We start from the raw sequence: 20,208 nt of genomic DNA on the forward strand, positions 1-20,208 counted from the left end.
GTGTAGATGGGGCTAGGCTTTGTGGAGTCAGGATGAGGGTTACACACTGCAGTATTCCAAACCTCTGACTTGCTCTTGCAACCACTATACTTCTGTGAAACGTCCAACTGGAGTTTCTTGTCAATGGTAAGTCCTAGGATGGCGATAGTGGGAATTGAGTAATGACAAAGCCATTGAATGGCAAGGATGGTGGTTAGATTGTCTTTTGTTGAAGATGGTCATTGCCTGGTGCAAATGTTACTTACCAACTGTCAGCCCAGGCCTGGAAATCTTCCAGGTATTGCTACATTTGAATATGGACTGCTTCAGTATCTGAGGTGTTGCGAATAGTGCTGTACATTCTACAATCATTCCTACAACTGACCTTAAGGTGGGGAGAAAGTAATTGAAGCAGCTGAAAGTGATTGGCATGGGACACTACCATGAGGAACTCCTGCAGAGATGATGTTCTGGAGCTGAGATGTCTGACCTCCAACAACCCACAACCATCTTCTTTTAAGCCAGGAATGACTCCAACCAGTAGGGTCTTTTCCCTGATTCCTATAGGATGCAGTCTTGCTCAGGCTCCTTGATACCACACTTGGTCGAGGGTGGACTTGATTTCAAGGGCTCTCATGATTACCTCATCTCCAGAATTCAGCTCTTTTGGTCACGTTTGAAACAAGGCTGTAATGAGGTCAAGAGCTGAGTGGCCCTGGCAGAACCCAAACTGGGCGTCACTGAGCAGGTTATTGCTGAGCAGGTGCTGCTTGATAGCAGTGTTAGTGATACCACTTCACTGATGATCAAGAGCAGAGTGATGGCGTCATAATAGGCTGGGTTGAATTTGACCTGCATTTTGGACTTTTGTAATGCATACTGAATTTAGTATATTGCATAGGATGTAATATACTAAATTGTGCATGTGTAAAAGTTCGCGGTGGGGAGAGATCAGGAGAGTCTTTTTTTTGTGGGGCAGGAAGTGAAGGGCAGGGACGAATGGGATTGTAACTGGGATCCTGCAGAGAAGCCTGGGGGAGGTGGGGAAAGAGCCAGATGCTGGGGAGCTGCAGTGGGTGGAAAAGAAAGCCACTGGGGAAAAAGAGAGCTAGGTTGAGTGTGGAGGGTGTGGAAAGGAGAGAGAAGGGAAGGTGGCCACCTGATAACTAGGCTCAACATGTCACCACGCCCCCATGCAAAACCCTGTCTTCTGGTCTGCATTTCTTTCTTAATCTAGGGGCTTTCCTGTCCCACATTCAGCGTCCCTCTCTTATTGCTAAGCCCAGTCAAAATTGCACATATCTATCTGCACACTACTTCATTGGCATTTGACATCACATGAATAACCTCAGTGCTTACAAATGTGAGTTCCCAAATGAGCATGCATGGGTAGTTTGTCTGTTTTTGATTTGTGCCATGGGGCATCGGATCACAGCATAATACTCATATTTAGCAAGTTACTTCTGAAATAAGTAAGTATTAGATGCATTGCTGGTTGTATTACAGATATAACTTGTGTGGCACTATCAAGGAAATGTCACCACAGCCCCAAAGGTCTAAAGGGCTCAGAGAAATAACTGATAGTGAATCTAACACCTCTCAGACAGATCGAGGTTGAGAATCTGGAACGCACGTGAAAATCTAAGCCAGTGTGGAATATGAACTGCTACCATCACTCTGCATGCAAATCAGGCACAACGGAGCCAAGAAAAGCTAACAAATATAGTTGGGCCCTAAATACGCAAATGAAAAATGTAAACTGTCTTTCACTAACCAAAAACAATTGGAATGATCTCTTTACAAATATAAAGAAGAGAGTTTCATCCGCTTTTAATCGCAGCAATACCTTTATAATATTCAAACGTCAGTGAAGAGTCACCATTATTTCCGTGTTAAAGCTTTCTCCTCAACACGTTTGATGTTAACTAGTTTCCTTTTGGCAAATTTGCCAGCATTCACATAATGCTATTGTCTTAAGCCAATGTCTCTCTCCCCCCCCTCCCTCTCTGAGATCCTTATAATAAGCAGAAAATGCAGCCCACTTGTTAATTGCAATAGTAATTGTCAGAGAAGGCTAAAGGGGCCTAATGACCTAGTCCTGTTTCTTGTAGATATATTCATGTTGGTAAGTGCTTACCCCCAGCTACTTTACTTAGAATTATGACTTTTTGTAACTGCAAACCTGAAGCTCATAGCATTATAAAATTCCTTGGCCTTACTTTGAGCCTCATTGATTAAAACAGGCCATGCTACATTGCCTGTAGTGTTAATTAAAGGGGTAAAATGTAGGGGAATGGGTCTGGGTAGGTTACGCTTCGGCAGGTCGGTGTGGACTTGTTGGGCCGAAGGGCCTGTTTCCACACTGTAAGTAATATAATCTAATCTAAATATTCTACACCACACGCTGTGCGTGTGCATCCACTGACGGGCAGCAATAATTGAATGACTCAGCAATTAAATCATTTAGAATCATAGAATCTCTACAGTGTGGAAGCAAGCCTTTGGCCCACATCTTCAACAGCCTTGAAAGATGATTTTTTTCTCGGATAGCTCATTTACGACTGGAACTTTCTTCTCCCCTAGCCCTGATTGCTTGGAGACTGCTCATAACAGCAACTCTTCTCTCTGAATGGGCCTGCTGATGATCCTCTGTCTCTTGCTGTTTTGCTGGTGAGAATAATCCTCAAATCAGCAATCTCCTAAGCAATTATCTCCTTGTGGTAGGCATTTTTGTTAAACGTCACAAAATTCCATGCAAATACTGATTCGAACTCAATGTTAAAAATGACTGACATTCAAAGAAAAGTCTGATTTTCACACACTTAAATCTATTTTTCCTTTAAGACACAAGGTCTCAAATAATAAAATGAATATTGATAGCACAAGGTTTTTGAAATAACACATGATAACAAAAGGTTCATAAGGTGATGATGGAGATTGATCCGACTGAAGAAACTCTATTTCTCACAGGAAGCATCAACACAGTAATAAACCAAGTAACCTTCAACCCAGAAATCCAGGGCAGCACGGTAGCTCAGTGATTATCACTGCACCAGCGACCCAAGTTCAATTTCACCCTCAGGCAATTGTCTGTGTGGAGTTTGCACATTCTCTCCATGTCTGTTCACTTTCCTCTGGGTGCTCCAAAGAAATGCAGGTTAGGTGGCTTGCTCATGCTAAATTGCCCATAGTGTTTAGGTGGATTAACCATGGGAAATGCAAGGTTACAGGGTTAGGGTCTGGGTGGGATGCTCTTCGGAGGGTCGGCATGAACTCGATGGGCCAAAGGCTTGCTTCCACACTGTAGATTCTATGATTCTAAATGGTTGCTGCGTCATTAAATGATGCTGCTGGACAGTGGATGCATATGCACAGTGTGTGTAGGAGCTAATTTGAAGATAGTATGCTAATCAATGAGGCCCAAAGTAAGGCTAAGGAATTTGATAATGCTACAAGCTTCAGGTTTGCAGCTGACCAGAATCATTTCAAAAAGTCATAATGCTCCGTAACCTAGCTGGGGTAAACAATTACTAACATGAGTATATCTACAAGAAGCAGGGGTAGGCCATGATAGGCCCTATTAGCCTTCCGTGACGATTGATATAATGGTGGCTGATCTGATTGCAATCTTAAATCCACATTTCTGCTTACCCATGATAACATTTAATTCTCAATCCACTTTAATGCCTTAAAAATATGCAAAGACTCTGTTTCCATCACCTCTTCATGAACAGAGTTGCAAAACTCTCTACCTTGAGAAGAAGCTTCTTCTCCTCTTATTTACAACAGTAACCCCGAATTCTCCAATAAGAGGTCTGCAGTATTATTGTTTTTGACTGTATTGTATCTAACTAACATCCATTCAACAGAACAGTTAACCTGATCTTACCAGATGTTTGGTTCATCCCCTTCATTATTGTGTGGAGATTCTCCTTTGATATATTTGAATGTGAATTTGCAATATTGGTGACAACATTCGGCACCAAAAGCGTCTGCCATGAACTTCCTCCTGGGAATCATTTAACGGATTTTTGTATCATGGTAATTAAGTTGAATTCCTTTCACCATTGCAATTTTAGTCACGTCAGGAAAGTCATCAATGCCATGTATAGCACAGTCAGTGAATCACTGTCTATAAAACAAAAAGGAAAGAGGCAGATTATCAACCGTACACACCGACCACAACCAAAGGCATACCCAGAGTGACTCCAATAATCCACCACATCCTTGCACTCTCAGAATTCTGTCTGATATGAGAAGCAAATCATATAAAATTGGGTCAGAATTAGAAGACTTCAGTCTCTCAGTTCAAGAAGTAAATGTGGAAACATAGACAGAAAGAAACCCAATATATGTATATGTGGGGTAGATATTAGGTCCCAAATAGAGCAATTACTTCAATACATGAGGTCACTCTCTAACCTGGAAACATAATATGGGGCATTCTGGACCCATGACTAATCTAGAACAGCAATGAGGTAATGCCAACTTGAGGAAACTTTTGGAGAAAGACAATGAAGAGACCCTTCTGACCAGAAAACATTTGGAGTTAGGAATTCAGGACAACCCAAGGGTAGGTCTGTGGTTTATCACCATAATCAGGAAGGGAATGGTGTCAGTGAATCTGGATTGCCGGATTTACACGATCCTTTAGAGCTCTTTAATTTCTTCATATATAGGCAGTCAGATGCTGATGGTGTGAGATAATCTGTTCTGTTCAACCGTGAGGGCATCACTTCTGAACCTGGGATGGGTTCAACACAGATTATCCGCAGCCATTTGACTTCTCTCATTTCATATTGTTACAGACCAAACCAGACCCCCTCAAAGATTAAGACCCTAACTTTCTCTTATTTTAAAAGGTAGATGTGAAGCATGTGCTCCAGATGTGTTGCAACTGTTCAAACTACTCAACATTAAGCAAAACACAATTTATTCACATTCTACAGTTAAAATACAAACAAAAGAAAGAAGAATTTAGAATAACTTAACTATTGGAAAACTTAACCGAATAATAGATACACTGACCATTACTAATTGACTATTGCATTATAGTAACATGCCATAAACTCACCCCTTGGCAAAAATGCAAATTCAGACGCAGGTTCTTACATGCAGCTTTCCAATCCCGGAAGAAAAAACATCAAGAAAAATTTCAGTGGAAGTAGCAACTAGGAATCATTCACTGAAGCTTACAATTTTTCTGAGACCCCAGACAGCTTTTGACTGCTGAACAAAAATCAAAGCCCAGAAATTCTGATTTGAGAGAACTAGCCACACCTACTCAGACTGTTAAAAGAAAACCAAGGTCTCACAAGTTGTTTACTCCAGTGGTTCTGCTAGACTGCCTTTACAACCACTCTTCAAAACAAAAAGGACAAAATAACTTTTAAAGTGAAAGCATTGTTATCATAGGAAGATTAAAATTGTCCATCTGCACCATTCTCTGTTTGCTTGGAGCTTCTCTGTTCTCAGGGTTTCTACATCCTGCTGTCAGGACACCTGGACACAAAGCCCATCGGAGTCTTCGATAAAAAATAGGAAAAGCAGTAGACTATTTGACCCCATAAGTTGCTCTGCCATTCAACAGTATCTGACATCTGGCCGATCTAACATTCGTCATTCCCACTTTCTTGCCATTTCCCTCAATTCTTGATTCTATCTATCACAGTTTTCAATACAAAACTCTATTCCTCCCTCATATCTCTCTGTGGCAAGGAGCTCCAGAGACTTTCAATACTCAGAAGAAATGCCTTCTCAACTCAATCTTAAATTGTAACCCCTTTATCCTGAGACAATAATCCTTAAACAGCACCTTCCAAATCTACGACTATTTCCATCCAGAAAGACCAGGGTAGTGTACATATGAACAAAACCATCTGCAAGTGCCCCTCAGTACACTCACCATCCTAACTTGAAAATATGTCCTCATTCATTCACTGTTGCTGGATCAAAATTCCGGATTTCCGTCTCTAACAGTATTGTGTTTACCCACTGAAGTAGAAGAAGGCAGCTCACCACTGCCTTCTCAAGAGCAACTAGGGATGGACAATAAATGCTGACTAGTCAATGACTCTCACATTCCATGGGAGAATAAAAAACTACATCCTCTGGTCCTAGACTCGTCCATGAGGGGAAATATCTTCTCAGCATTTACCTTGTCAAGCCAGATTGTGTTGCCTTCAAAGTGTAAAAACAAATCAGTTTGGCTCTGATCAAACATCCCAATTTCAAACTCTCACCAAAATATCTGTTTCTAATGGATAGAGTGCGTGCACGTGGTTGGGTGACCCCAGTAGAGAGGGAGGAATTGGAAAGCTATTTTTGTACTTACCAGCAGAGACCCAGGAAAAACAAGGAGATGAAAAGGATCAGCAACATTCTGGAAATCCACTCTCCCTATTCCAAACCAGGACTGGGGAATTAAAACGCTGAGCGATAGGAAAACAACAGTAAACCAGAAAGAAAAGAAAAGGAACAATCATTCTACTGGATTCTACTTTAACGAAGCTTGAACTTTTCAACCAGAGGGTGAATGATTGGTTTGTCTCAGAAACAAAAATAAAATTAATAATGGTAAACAGCATTCTGTCATCAGTTACCAGGAAGTTCAAAGCCAGACAGTGTTTGAGCTTCTGAGATGAACACAGAGCGCTCGAGAAACTCAGTACGTCTGGCTGATCTGCGTGCAAAGAGTTAACATCTCGAGTCCAAAATGATTCTGTCATAAGTGGGCCGGCTGAGAAAAAGTGAAAGTACATTTAGCTGCAGGCCGACTGATGCCTTGTGGCTCGCAGGGAATGAATGGCTGCCTGAGTGCCCTTTAAACATAGAGCCAAGACTTGTCATTCCGGAATGTACTATGCAGATTCAAGATAGCTTGTCTGCAGGCCCACCCCCACACCTTCAGATTCGCCAACCCATTTGGTGGTCCCATTCCTCCTCCAGAACTGCTATGCTGACTCTGGCCAGACTGAGGCTCCACTACGACACATTACAGTCAGACACCACCACTAACATTGATTCCCCAGAGAAACTCACTAAGCAGAGGGAAATGATGTCGAAAATTGCTCGGGTATACCCCGCCCACACACACACAGAAAGCAACACACAAAAACAGAAATTGCTGGAGAAACTCAGCATGGCTGTGGAGCGAAAACATATTTTGAGTGACCCTTCCTCAGAACTGACAACATCTAGGAAAAGGTGGTATTCAAGCTGGGGGAGGTGGGAGGGACAAATGGAGTGACTGAGTAGGTGCTCGGAGAGAGATATTGAAGAGCAGGCAGACAAAGTGATTGTTGTGAATAAACCAGGGTGCAATAAAACCAGGGAAGAGGAGATGCTAGACAAATGATAATCAGGGTTCGAGTGGGTGAAAATCGCTCTGCTATGCTGAAAACAAACTGAAACTGGGACAAGACAAATCTGATTTGACCAACTATCTTCCAGTTGTTCTACTTTCACTTTCAGCAAAGTAACAAAAGGTATCATCAATAATGCTCTTGTAGAATATTTACACAGCAATAACTTGCTCACTGATGCTTATTTTTGAATTCAGCCAAGGTTACTAATCTCAATGCTGTCTTCGATTCAATATGGACAAAATCTGGTGTGGTGTGAAAAACCCCAGGGTTTGTGTGAAGATTGGTTAAATACCCTTTCATAAACAGAGCAGGCGACTACTTCAGCATGAATGCCAAGTGTCAGAGTGATGGTGAACAAATGAACCCTTTCTTGTGTACTGATGAGGTACCATCCCTGCAGAGTGAGCATACTAGTGTCTGCAAGTGGGACGAGCAATTAAATTCCTTGCCATGCACAGAACAGGGAAGGGGTAATCCCCAGTGTGGCTGAGTTGATGAAATTCCCCCTGGATTGATAATCCAATCCTTTTCTATTAACCCACATTTCCAGTGATTCTCCATTGTGAGCATTAGAACTAGAGATGTACAGCATGGAAACAGACCCGTTGGTCCAATCTAACCATACCAACAAGACATCTTAAATTAATCTAGTCCCATTTACCAGCATTTTGCCTATATCCCTCTAAATCCTTCCTATTCATATAACCATCCAGAAATCCATTAAACATTGTAATTGTCCCAGCCTCCTCCACTTCCTCTAGCAGTTCATTCAATACAAGTGCCACCATGTGCATGAAAACATTTCCCCTTAGGTCCCTTTTGTATCTTCCCCCTCGCACCTTAAACCTATGCTGTTTAGATTTGGACTCCCTTACCCTGGGGAAAAGTCCTTGGCTATTCACCCTCTCCATGCCCCTTGTGATTTTATGAACCTCCGACGCTGCAGGGAAAATTGCCCCAGGCTATTCAGCCTCTCCTTATAGCTCAAACCCTCTAATCCTGGTAACAAATTTGTAAATCTTTTCTGTAAATCTTTCAAGTTTCACAACATCCCTGCTTTTGCAGGGAGACCAGAACTGTATGCAGTATTCCAATAGTGGCCTAACCAATGTGCTATACAGCCACAACAAGATCTTCTAACTTCTATACTCAATGCACTGACCAATAAAGGCAACATACCAAACACCTTCTTCACTATCCGATCGACTTGGGACTCGACTATACACATGCACTCCAAGGTCTCTTTGTTCAACAACACTAAGTACATACGTCCTGCTCTGATTTGAGTTTGCAAAATGCAGCACCTCACATTTATTTAAATTAAACTCCATCTGCCACACTTCAGCTCATCGGGATCTTGATCAGATGGGCCATTGTACTCGGAGGTAAACTTCTTCGTTGTCTACTACACCTCCAACTTTGGTACCATCTACAAACTTACTAACCATGTTCAGATCCAAATAATTTAGATAAATGACAAAAAGCAGTGTGCCCAGCACTGATCTTTATAGCACATTGCTGATCACAGACATCCAATCTGAAAGGCAACCCTCTACCACCACCATCTGTATTCTACCTTCAAGCCAGTTCTGTACCCTAATGGGTAGTCCTCCTATGTGATATAACCTTACTAACCAGTCTACCATGAGGAACTGTGTTGAATGTCTTATTGATGTCCATATCATTCAATCTTCTTTGTTACTTTTCCAAAACAACACAATCAAATTAGTGAGACACAATTTCCTATGCACAAAACCATGTTGACTATCCCTAATCAGTCCTTGCCTTTCCAAATACATGTAAATCATGTTCCTCAGCATTCCATCCAACAACTTGCCCAGCACTGATGTCAAGCTCACCAGTCTATAGTTTTTCTGACCACCTTTCTTAATATTTCTAGTAAAATTGAGGTCAGGAAATGAGTAATCCTAGCTGAATCCAATCTGAATGTTGGTGAGAAGGTGCTTGAGAAGGTCAAGCAAGTGCTGTGAGATAGCACAGTTGATGACCTTTTCCATCACTTTATTAATGATTGAAGGTTAAGGATCAGTGTTCTGGCTAGCAAGTGCTTTGTGTCTCCAGAACACAGCAGTGCTTCTCCAGATATGGTTAGATAGATGAGAACGGAACAAAACGAGTACAATTGTATCCAGCTGCAGAGTAGCAGAACGATCTTGGAGGAAGATGCTGCGAACAAGTTCACTAAAGCTTGTATTGAGGTCGAGAAAGATGAGAACCTATAGTTAATGGTGAACTGTTACAGCACAGAAGGCTTCTCCAGCCCATTGTGTCCACTCTGACTCAAGCCTCAATCTGTTCTAATCACATTTTCCAGCACTTAGGCCATAGCGTTGCATGCTATGTCATTTCAAGTGAATTTAAATACTTATCGAATTTTTTTGAGGGCTCTCGCCCCCAATCATTTTTTGTGTTGAATTTCAGGTACCCAGCGCCATAAGGTTCAAACCTTGTTTCAAATTTTCTCGAGACTTCCTGTTCCTTATTTTAAAACCGTGCTTCTGATTATTGAAACCTCTATTAATGAGAAAAGTTTCTCCTGACGATCTGATCTATGTCATTTATAATTTTATACACATCAATCATGTGCCTCCTCAGTCTTCTCTGTTCTAATGTAGTCCTCCTGCATAGCTGAATCAGTCCAGTCCAGGAACATGCCAGTCAATCTCCTCTGCACCTTTTTGAGTGCAAATTACAACCTTCCAAAAGTGTGGCAACAATTACTGTGTACAGCAGTCCAGTTTGGGCCTAAATAATATTATACTGTACACAGCTCCATTATATAACCACCTTGCTCTTGAATTCAAAGCTTTGATTATTAAAGGCAGATATCCCATGCATCATCTTAACACCCAAGACTAATACCAGTCCTTCACAATACTAAAGTGTTCAAACGTAATTTTCACAGCCACTAACGCAGTCATTAATGGTTTTGTAAAAAGGCCGTTTAATTACTGTAGCAGAGGCGGAAACCTGAGTACTTCAGACACAATCCAGGGTAAGATGGACACAGGTGTGGGAAGGTGCAACACATTCAAGCATTTTGGAGAGCACAGAAAGGTTGGAGTCAGGTTGTAGTTTTCAGGGGCAGAAGAATTAATGGTTTTTTTGCAGGACAGGAGAGACGACAATGTCAATTTTTGCAGGAAAGGGGACAGATTTAAAAGAGAAAACAGTGGTCAAGATGTAAGCTAACACAGGGAAAGAATGTTTTACGAACAGAATCAGAGAGGAATACAGATGTACAGCACAGAAACAGACCCTTCGGTCCAACCCATCCCATGCTGACCAGATATCCCAACCCAAACTAGTCCCACCTGCCAGCACCCAGTACATACCCCTCCAAACCATTCCTATTTATATACCCATCCAAATGCAATTGTACTCGCCTCCACCACTTCCTCTGGCAGTTCATTCCGTACACATACCACTCTCTGTACGAATAAGGTGTCCCTGAGGTCTCTTTTACATCTTTCCTCTCTCACCCTAAACTTATGCCATCTAGTGCTGGACTCCCCGACCCCAGGGAAAAGACTTTGTCTATTTATCCTATCCATGCCACTCATTATTTTGTAAACCTCTATAAGGTCACCCCTCAGCCTCCGACGCTCCAGGGAAAACAGCCCCAACCCGTTCAGCTTCTCCCTATAGCTCAAATCCTCCAACCTTGCCAACATCTTTGTAAATCTTTTCTGAACCCTTTCAAGTTTCACAACATCTTTCCGATAGGAAGGAGACCAGAATCCACGCAATATTCCAACAGTGGCCTCACCAAATCCTGTACAGCTACAACATGACCTCCCAATTCCTTTACTCAATACTCTGACCAATAAAAGAAAACATACCTAACGCCTTCTTCACTATCCTATCTACCTGCGACTCTCCTTTCAAGGAGCTATGAGCCTGCACTCCAAGGTCTCTTTGTTCAGCAACACTCCCCAGGACCTTACCATTAAGTGTACAAGTCCTGCTAAGATTTGCTTTCCCAAAATGCAGCACCTTGCACTTATCTGAGTTAAACTCCATCTGCCACTTCTCAGCCCAATGGCCCATCTGATCAAGATCCTGTTGTAATCTGAGGTAACCTTCTTCGCTATCCACTACACCTCCAATTTTGGTGTCATCTGCAAACTTACTAATTATGCCTCTTATGCTCACATCCAAACCATTTATATAAATGGCGAAAAGTAATGGACCCTGCACCAATCCTTGTGGCACTCCATTGGTCACAGGCCTCCAGTCTGAAAAACAACCCTCCACCACCACCCACTATCTTCGACCTTTGAGCCAGTTCTGTATCCAAATGGTTAGTTTTCCCTGTATTTCATGAGATCTAACCTTGCCAACCAGTCTCTCATGGGAACCTTGTCGAACACCTTAGTGAAGTCCATATAGATCATATCTACCACACTGCCCTCATCAGTCCTCTTTGTTACTTCTTCAACAAACTCACTCAATTTTGTGAGATATGATTTCCCATGCACAAAGCCATGCTGACTATCCTTAATCAGCCCTTGCCTTTCCAAATACATGTACATCCTGTTCCTCAGGATTCCCTCCAACAACTTGCCCACCACCGACATCAGGCTCCCTGGTCTATAGTTCACTGGCTTCTCCTTACCACCTTTCTTAAACAGTGGCACCACCTTAGCCAACCTCCAGTCTTCCAGCACCTACCGATGATACAAATATTTCAATAAGAGGGCCAGCAATCACTTCCCTCGTTTCTCACAGAGTTCTAGGGTACACCTGATCAGGTCCTGGAGATTTATCCACGTTTATGCATTTCAAGGCATCCAGCACTTCCTCCTCTGTAATCTGGACAATTTGCAAGATGTCACCATCTATTTCCCAACATTCTAAATCTTCCATGTCCTTTTCTACAGTAAATAATGATGCAAAATACTTGTTTAGTATCTCCCCCATCTCCTTTGGCTCCACACAAAGGCTGCCTTGCTGATGTTTGAGGGGCCCTATTCTCTCCCTAGTTACTCTTTTGTCCTTAATGTATTTGTAAAAACCCTTTGGATTCTCCTTAACTCTATTTGCCAAAGCTATCTCATGTCCCCTTTTTGCCCTCCTGATTTCCCTCTTAAGTATATACCTATTGACTTTATACTCTTCTAAGGATTCACTCGATCTATCCTGTCTTTACCTGACATATGCTTCCTTCTTTTTCTTAACCAAACCCTCAATTTCTCTAGTCATCCAGCATTCCCCACACCTACAGCCTTTCCTTTCACCTTAACAGGAATATACTTTCTTTGGACTCTTGTTATTTCATTTCTGAAGGCTTCCCATTTTCCAGGCATCCCTTTACATGAGAACATTTACCCTCAATCAGTTTTTGAAAGTTCTTGCCAAATACCATCAAAATTGGCCTTTCTCCAATTCAGAATTTCAACTTTTAGATCTGGTCTATCCATTTCCATTACTATCTTAAAACTAATAGAATTATGGTCACTGGCCCCAAAGTGCTCCCCACTGACCCCTCAGTCACCTGCCCTACCATATTTCCCAAGAGTAGGTCAAGTTTTGCAACTTCTCACGTAGGTATATCCACATACTGAATCAGATTTTTTTCTTTTCCACACTTAATTTCCTCTCCATCTAAACCCTTAACACTATGGCAATCCCAGTCTAAGTTTGGAAAGTTAAAATCCCTGACCATAACCACCCTATTATTCTTACAGATAACTGAGATCTCCATAAGACCATAGGACATAGGAGTGGAAGTAAGGCCATTCGGCCCATCGAATCCACTCTGCCATTCAATCATGGCTGATGGGCATTTCAACTCCACTTACCCGCATTCTCCCCGTAGCCCTTAATTCCTTGTGACATCATGAATTTATCAATCTCTGCCTTGAAGACATTTAGCATCCCGGCCTCCACTGCACTCTGCGGCAATGAATTCCACAGGCCCACTACTCTCTAGCTGAAGAAATGTCTCCGCATTTCTGTTCTGAATTTACCCCCTCTAATTCTAAGGCTGTGTCCATGGGTCCTAGTCTCCTCATATAACGGAAACAATTTCCTAGCGTCCACCCTTTCCAAGCCATGTATTATCTTGTAAGTTTCTATTAGATCTCCCCTCAATCTTCTAAAGACCAATGAATACAATCCCAGGATCCTCAGCCGTTCCTCGTATGTTAAACCTACCATTCCAGGGATCATCCTTGTGAATCTCCGCTGGACACGCTCCAGTGCCAGTATGTCCTTCCTGAGGTGTGGGGACCAAAACTGGACACAGTACTCCAAATGGGGCCTAACCAGAGATTTATAAAGTCTCAGTAGCACAACGGTGCTTTTATATTCCAACCCTCTTGAGATAAATGACAACATTGCATTTGCTTTCTTAATCACGGATTCAACCTGCATGTTTACCTTTAGAGAATCCTCGACTAGCACTCCCAGATCCCTTTGTACTTTGGCTTTACAAATTTTCTCACCGTTTAGAAAGTAGTCCATGCTTGTATTCTTTTTTCCAAAGTGCAAGGCCTCGCATTTGCTCACATTGAATTCCATCAGCCATTTCCTGGACCACTCTCCCAAACTGTCTAGATCCTTCTGCAGCCTCCCCACTTCCTCAGTACTACCTGCCTGTCCACCTAACTGCATATCATCGGCAAACTTCGCTAGAATGCCCCCAGTCCCTTCATCCAGATCATTAATATATAACGTGAACAGCTGCGGCCCCAACACTGAACCCTGCGGGACACCGCTTGTCACCGGCTGCCATTCCAAAAAAGAACCTTTTATCCCAACTCTCTGCCTTCTGTCAGACAGCCAATCCTCAATCCATACCAGTAGCTCATCTCGAACACCATGGGCCCTCACCTTGCTCAGCAGCCTCCCGTGTGGCACCTTATCAAAGGCCTTTTGGAAGTCGAGATAGACCACATCCACTGGGTTTCCCTGGTCTAACCTACTTGTCACCTCTTCAAAGAATTCTAACAGGTTTGTCAGGCATGACCTCCCCTTACCAAATCCATGTTGACTTGTTCTAATCCGACCCTGCTCTTCCAAGAATTTAGAAACCTCATCCTTAATGATGGATTCTAGAATTGTACCAACAACCGAGGTTAGGCTAATTGGCCTATAATTTTCCATCTTGTGTCTTGATCCTTTCTTGAACAAGGGGGTTACAACAGCGATCTTCCAATCATCCGGGACTTTCCCTGACTCCAGTGACTTTTGAAAGATCTCAACCAACGCCTCCGCTATTTCCTCAGCCATCTCCCTCCGAACTCTAGGATGTAGCCCATCGGGGCCAGGAGATTTATCAATTTTAAGATCTTTTCGCTTTTCTAACACTTTCTCTTTTGTAATGGCAACCATACTCAACTCAGCCCTCTGACTCCCTTTAATTGTTGGGATATTACTCATGTCTTCCACTGTGAAGACTGACGCAAAGTACTTATTAAGTTCTCCAGCTATTTCCTTATCTCCCATCACTAGGCTTCCAACATCAGTTTGAAGTGGCCCAATGTCTACTTTTGCCTGTCGTTTGTTTCTTATGGATTGAAAGAAACTTTTACTATCATTTCTAATATTACTGGCTAGCCTACCTTCATATTTGATCCTCTCCTTCCTTATTTCTCTCTTTGTTATCCTCTGTTTGTTTTTGTAGCCTTCCCAATCTTCTGATTTCCCAGTGCTCTTGGACACTTTATAGGATCTCTTTAATACATTTTTCTTTAATACATTTCCTGACTTCCTTTGTCAGCCATGGCTGTCTAATCCCTCCCCGGATAAGCTTTCTTTTCTTGGGGATGAACCTCTGTACAGTGTCCTCAATTATACCCACAAACTCCTGCCATTTTTGCTCAACTGTCTTCCCCGCTAGGCTCTGCTTCCAGGCTATTTTCGTCTATCTCCTTACAAGTTTGTTTCTCAATTTCCCTTTGACCATTAGGGGGTCTATAATACAATCCCACTAAGGTGAGCATCCCTTTCTTATTTCTCAGTTCCACCCAAATAACTTCCCTGGATATATTTCTGGGAATATCCTCCCTCAGTACAGCTGTAATACTATCCCTTATCAAAAACACCACTCCCCCTCCTCTCTTGCCTCCCTTTCTATCTTTCCTGTAGCATTTGTATCCTGGAACATTAAGCTGCCAGTCCTGTCCATCCCTGAGCCATGTTTCTATAATTGCTATGATATCCCAGTCCCATGTTCCTCACCATGCCCCGAGTTTATCTGCCTTTCCTATTAGGACCCTTGCATAGAAATAAATGAAGTTTAATTTATCAGTCCTGTCTTGTTGTCTGCTTTGTCCCTGCCTGCCCTGACTGTTTGACTTGCCTCTGTTCTCAACGGTACCAGTCTCAGATCGGTTTCTTTCCTCACTATCTCCCTGGGTCCCACCCCCCATGGCTTACTAGTTTAAAATCCTCCCGAGCAGCTCCAGCAAGTCTACCTGCCAGTATATCAGTCCCCTTCCAATTTAGTTGCAATGTGTCCTTCTTGTACAGGTCACTTCTACTCCAATCCAGATATTACTACTCTTGAAGACCTCCTTTTTAAATTCCTGCCTAACTCTCTGTTATCTCCCTTCAGAATCACAATCTTTTCCCTTTCTATGTCATTGGTGGCAATGAAAACTATCAAGGAAGCTGGAGGTGGGTCTCATAGGTTAGATGTGCTGGGAGAGGGCATGAGTGGAGACATGTTCTAGAAGTATTCCAACAGTACACTTCAAAAACACAAGCCAGTATAAATTTCCAGCACTACCTACTTCAATAACACAAAATCCAGTACTAAATTCAACAGCCACAGAAGCAGGCTATTGGCCCATCGAGTCCACACTGACCCTCCAAATAGCATCCACCCAGACCTATCCCCCTGGTCTATCCCTGTAATCCTGCATTTCCCACAGCTAATCCACCTATTCTGCACATTTCTGGACACCATGGCAATTTAGCATGGCTAATCCATCTAACCTGCATATCTTTGGACTGTGGGGAAAACCGAAGTATCCAGAGGAAACTCACACAGACATGGGGAGAATGTGCAAACTGCTCAGACAGTCACTCAAGGCTGGGATTGAATTCAGATCCCTGATGCTGTGAGACAGCAGTGCTAATCACTGTACTACCCTAAAATCTGGCAATTCTTTGCTCGCTTACAAATGTTATTTATTTCCCATTTGAAGATTCCTTGTGTCATTTTCACAATTTACTTTGAGCTATCATTGTCCACCATCCGAACAACCCCAAGATGATGAGAATGCTAAAATCAAGGCACAGATAATTTTACATCTAATGTTGAAATGCATTTGAAGTACTTACGGCAAGCTGCGCTGTGAATAAAAAAGGACATCAATGTTCTTGGAGAAGCAGTCACGATCACACAGCAGTCAAGTCACAGCCACTGTGTCAGTTCAATAGGTAGAAATGGGAATAGCTGAAGTAAGGAAAATGAGATATCTTAGAACAGAGCCTAAACATCCCCAAAGACCACCTCTCCCAACCATCACCTGAATCAACAATAGCCACTTTTCCATCTTTTAAAACTAAACTCCAGATGAAAAGAACTTTGGGGACACATCAGAACTGGGGTAGAACATAATTTTAAACATGATTACTTATGATTTTCTGATGTGCTGTCTAAAAATAAAACAAATCCAAAGGCAACTTTTAAAAGGGAAATATAAATACCTCAGGTGTGCTGTCTAAAAATAAAACAAATCCAAAGGCAACTTTTAAAAGGGAAACATAAATACCTCAGGAGCAAGCATAACTAGTTTTATGATGGTACAGTGGAAACACAAGTGATTTTTTTTAAAAATTTGATTACTTAGTGTGGAAACAGGCCCTTCAGCCCAATAAGTCCACACTAACCTGCAACCCACCCAGACCCATTCCCCTACACCTAACACTAGGTGTAATTTAGCATGGCCAATTCACCTAATCTGCATGTTTTTGGATTATGGGAGGAAACCCACACAGCCACAGGGAGAATGTGCAAATTCCACACAGAGCCACCTGAGGTGGGAATTGAACCCAGGTCTCTAGTGCTGTGAGGTAGTAGTATTAACCACTGTACCACCATACCACCCATCTTCTTCACTAGTTGCATTCAAACCAAATAACTGTGCTTACTGAAAAAGCAGCAAAACAGCAGCACCATGGCTCAGTGGTTAGCACTGCTGCCCCACAGTGCCAGCCCCCCCCCCCAGTTGGATTCTACCCTCAGGCGACTGTCTGCGCGGAGTTTGCACATTCTCCCCGTGTCTGTATGGGTATCCTCCGGGTGCTCTGGTTTCCTCCCACAGTCCAAAGGTTTGCTGGTTAGGTGAACAGGCCATGTTAAATTGCACATAGTGTTCAGGGATGTGTAGGTTAGGTGCATTAGTCAGGGGAAATTTAGAGTAATAGAGTAGAGGAACGGGTCTGGATAGGATACTCTTCAAAAGGTCAGTATGGACTTGTTGGGCTGAAGGGCCTGTTTCCACACTGTAGGGAATCTATGATTCTATGATAAGTATCTGGATTTGACTCTCTGTGCTAGTGTGAAGTTAGAAACAAATATTATGTCCCACAACTGGCAGATCATATAAAACGTGTCCATTTACATCTATGGACAGACAGAGAACTGATCCGATACAAAGCATGTATCCTTGCAAACTTCAGAGCACAGTGTGCAACATTTGATTTTGCAGTTTTTTATCCTGCGCTGGACAATTCCAATTGTGCAGAGATGTTTATGAATGACAAATTTAACATTATCAGTCATGATAGCAGAGTGGCTCACTCACATGCAACAGAATCCATATAAATTCAACAGTCATATAGCATACAAACCAATCCACACCAAACATAGTCTGAAACAAGACTTATCCCATGTGCATGCTCCTGGCCTATACCTCTCCAAACCTTTCCTCTACAGGGACTTATCGAAGTGTCTTTTAACAGTTATAACTGTGCCCACCTCCACCGCCTCCTCAGGATGTTCATTCCACATGTGAACCAACCTCGGTGAAAAAATATTGACAATCATGTCTTTCTTAAAATTTCTTTCTTCACCTTTTTTTAAATACAGATTCAGAAAGCCACTTCAAGTATATTATGGGTCAGATGACCTCCACCTGTATCATCCTCTGAATCAGTCCAATTTTAAGATCCAATCCACTGCCTATCTGGCTAGGGGGAAGCAAAAGAGAGACAATGGCTAAGCTGAGCTGGCTCACCAGATGCAGTAGAAATTCACAGAAACTCAACAGGATGTTCAACTCATCTGCTGAGTTTCTCCAACATTTTCTGTATTTGGCCCAGAGTTACTTCTTGTCCTTTTTTCTCCTCTTTTCCCCCTGGATCTAAGTGTGTCACAAAGGGACAGGCGTAAATGGCCTTCTCTTGCTCCTAGTTCATGTGACTGTGCTGAGAAGGCAAACCAGGTGGTGTGAGAATGGAATTCATTAAGAACCACACAGGATGTCCAGTGTAATTCACAGTCTGGTTCACTGCTCCTGTCTCCACCTTTTCCCCTTAGTTCTGAGATTGAAAGATAGTTGAATAAAAAGAACTGCAAATCAAATCAGAAACAAAAACAGAAAAAGCCTGAAATCAGAGTTAATGCTGCAGGTGAAGTGTTCTTTCCTCAAAATCCTCCAAAGATGTTTGTCAGCCAAAGGGTCAAGGAATATGAAGCAAATGGAGGAGGATGGCGCTGGATCGGTGATCAGCCATGACCCCATTGAATCGTGGAAGGCCAAACCCCTTGGTCTGGACGTCCTTCTGATTGCAGGGTCAGTGCAGAGTGAATGTTATGAATGGCTTCTTTCTGTACTTTTGGGAATCTACGCCTACCCAAGCTATTGTGACCTCACAATGACCGGTGCACCCTCACCACGCCAGGTCCAGAATTGTCGAATCCCTCGGGAGCAGAAAGAGACCATTCAGCCCATCGAATTTGCACAGAACCTCAGAAGAGCATCCTACCCAGACCAATCCGCTCCCCCAATCCTATCCCATAAACCCACACTTCCCATGGCTAATTCCCCGAGCCTGCACATCCCTGGACATTATCGAGCAACTTAATACGGTCAGTTTACTTTAACCTACGCATGTTTGGACTGTGGGAGGAAACAGGAGCATCCGGTGGAAATCCAAGCGGAAACGGAGATAACGAGCAAACGTCTGGGCCTAGTCCGCTCCTGGGTTGCCAGTCAGTACGTCTCTCGAGAGGACTCGCCCACGATCCAGAAAACGCCGCCAACATTAGCATTCAGTGCCCTGGAGCCGGTCTGCTGGTCACGCATTGCCGCTCAATAACAATGATGTGGAGGTGCCGGTGTTGGACTGGAATGGACAAAGTTAAAAATCACACAACACCAGGTTATCATCCAACAGCACGGACTTTAACCTAGAATTGTGTGATTTTTAGCTTCCAAACAAAGCAGCGTTCACAGCGTCTCTACGGTTCACAGACGTGGTGATGTAAAAAGCGAGTCACGTGTTTGGTGTCTCCCCTTCCCCCTCCCCCTCCCCGGGCGAGAGCAAGTTGTCAATCAAAGGAACTGCAATCACTTTGCACTGGTTTTGCAAAGCTCACTTCAAATACGAAGTCTGCAGTATTCAGAAATATAAGCATAAATCACTAAACAAAAGAAAAATCTGACACTTAAAAATCGAAAATGGCAGTAAATGCAAAAACAGTAAGTACAGCGATTGAATAATAGCAAATTTACAAATTGCTGTATGCAATGTCTCTAACACCCAAAATATTGGAAAATGGAGCAGCAAGGGCAGTGGAGGGCATGATCTTAGAAAAACAGTTAGAGAGTTCATGTATGTTACAGAAATAGAAGTAAATATCCAGGGAATAAGAGGCACG

The 20,208-nt window shown here is 42.7% G+C and overlaps 1 long non-coding RNA gene across 4 annotated transcripts in view; it reads right to left on the reverse strand.

Moving 5' to 3' along the window:
• Window positions 1-19,787, reverse strand: part of LOC122541309 (uncharacterized) — a 76,126-nt gene extending 56,339 nt beyond the window's left edge. For 3 of the 4 annotated variants that reach the window (XR_006309560.2, XR_015753072.1, XR_015753073.1), the window contains exons 1-4: window positions 19,437-19,787; window positions 16,662-16,776; window positions 6,314-6,410; window positions 3,869-4,111 (exon numbers count right to left, since the gene is read on the reverse strand). This is a non-coding gene — a long non-coding RNA (uncharacterized LOC122541309). The remainder of the gene's footprint in view (window positions 1-3,868; window positions 4,112-6,313; window positions 6,411-16,661; window positions 16,777-19,436) is intronic. The other variant, XR_006309563.2, reaches the window with a different exon arrangement.
• Window positions 19,788-20,208: the final 421 nt, after the last annotated feature.

This window comes from Chiloscyllium plagiosum, unplaced genomic scaffold (genome assembly GCF_037043375.1).
Source record: "Chiloscyllium plagiosum isolate Xiang-an unplaced genomic scaffold, Cpla_swu_hap1 HiC_scaffold_35, whole genome shotgun sequence".
Taxonomy (NCBI): domain Eukaryota; kingdom Metazoa; phylum Chordata; class Chondrichthyes; order Orectolobiformes; family Hemiscylliidae; genus Chiloscyllium; species Chiloscyllium plagiosum.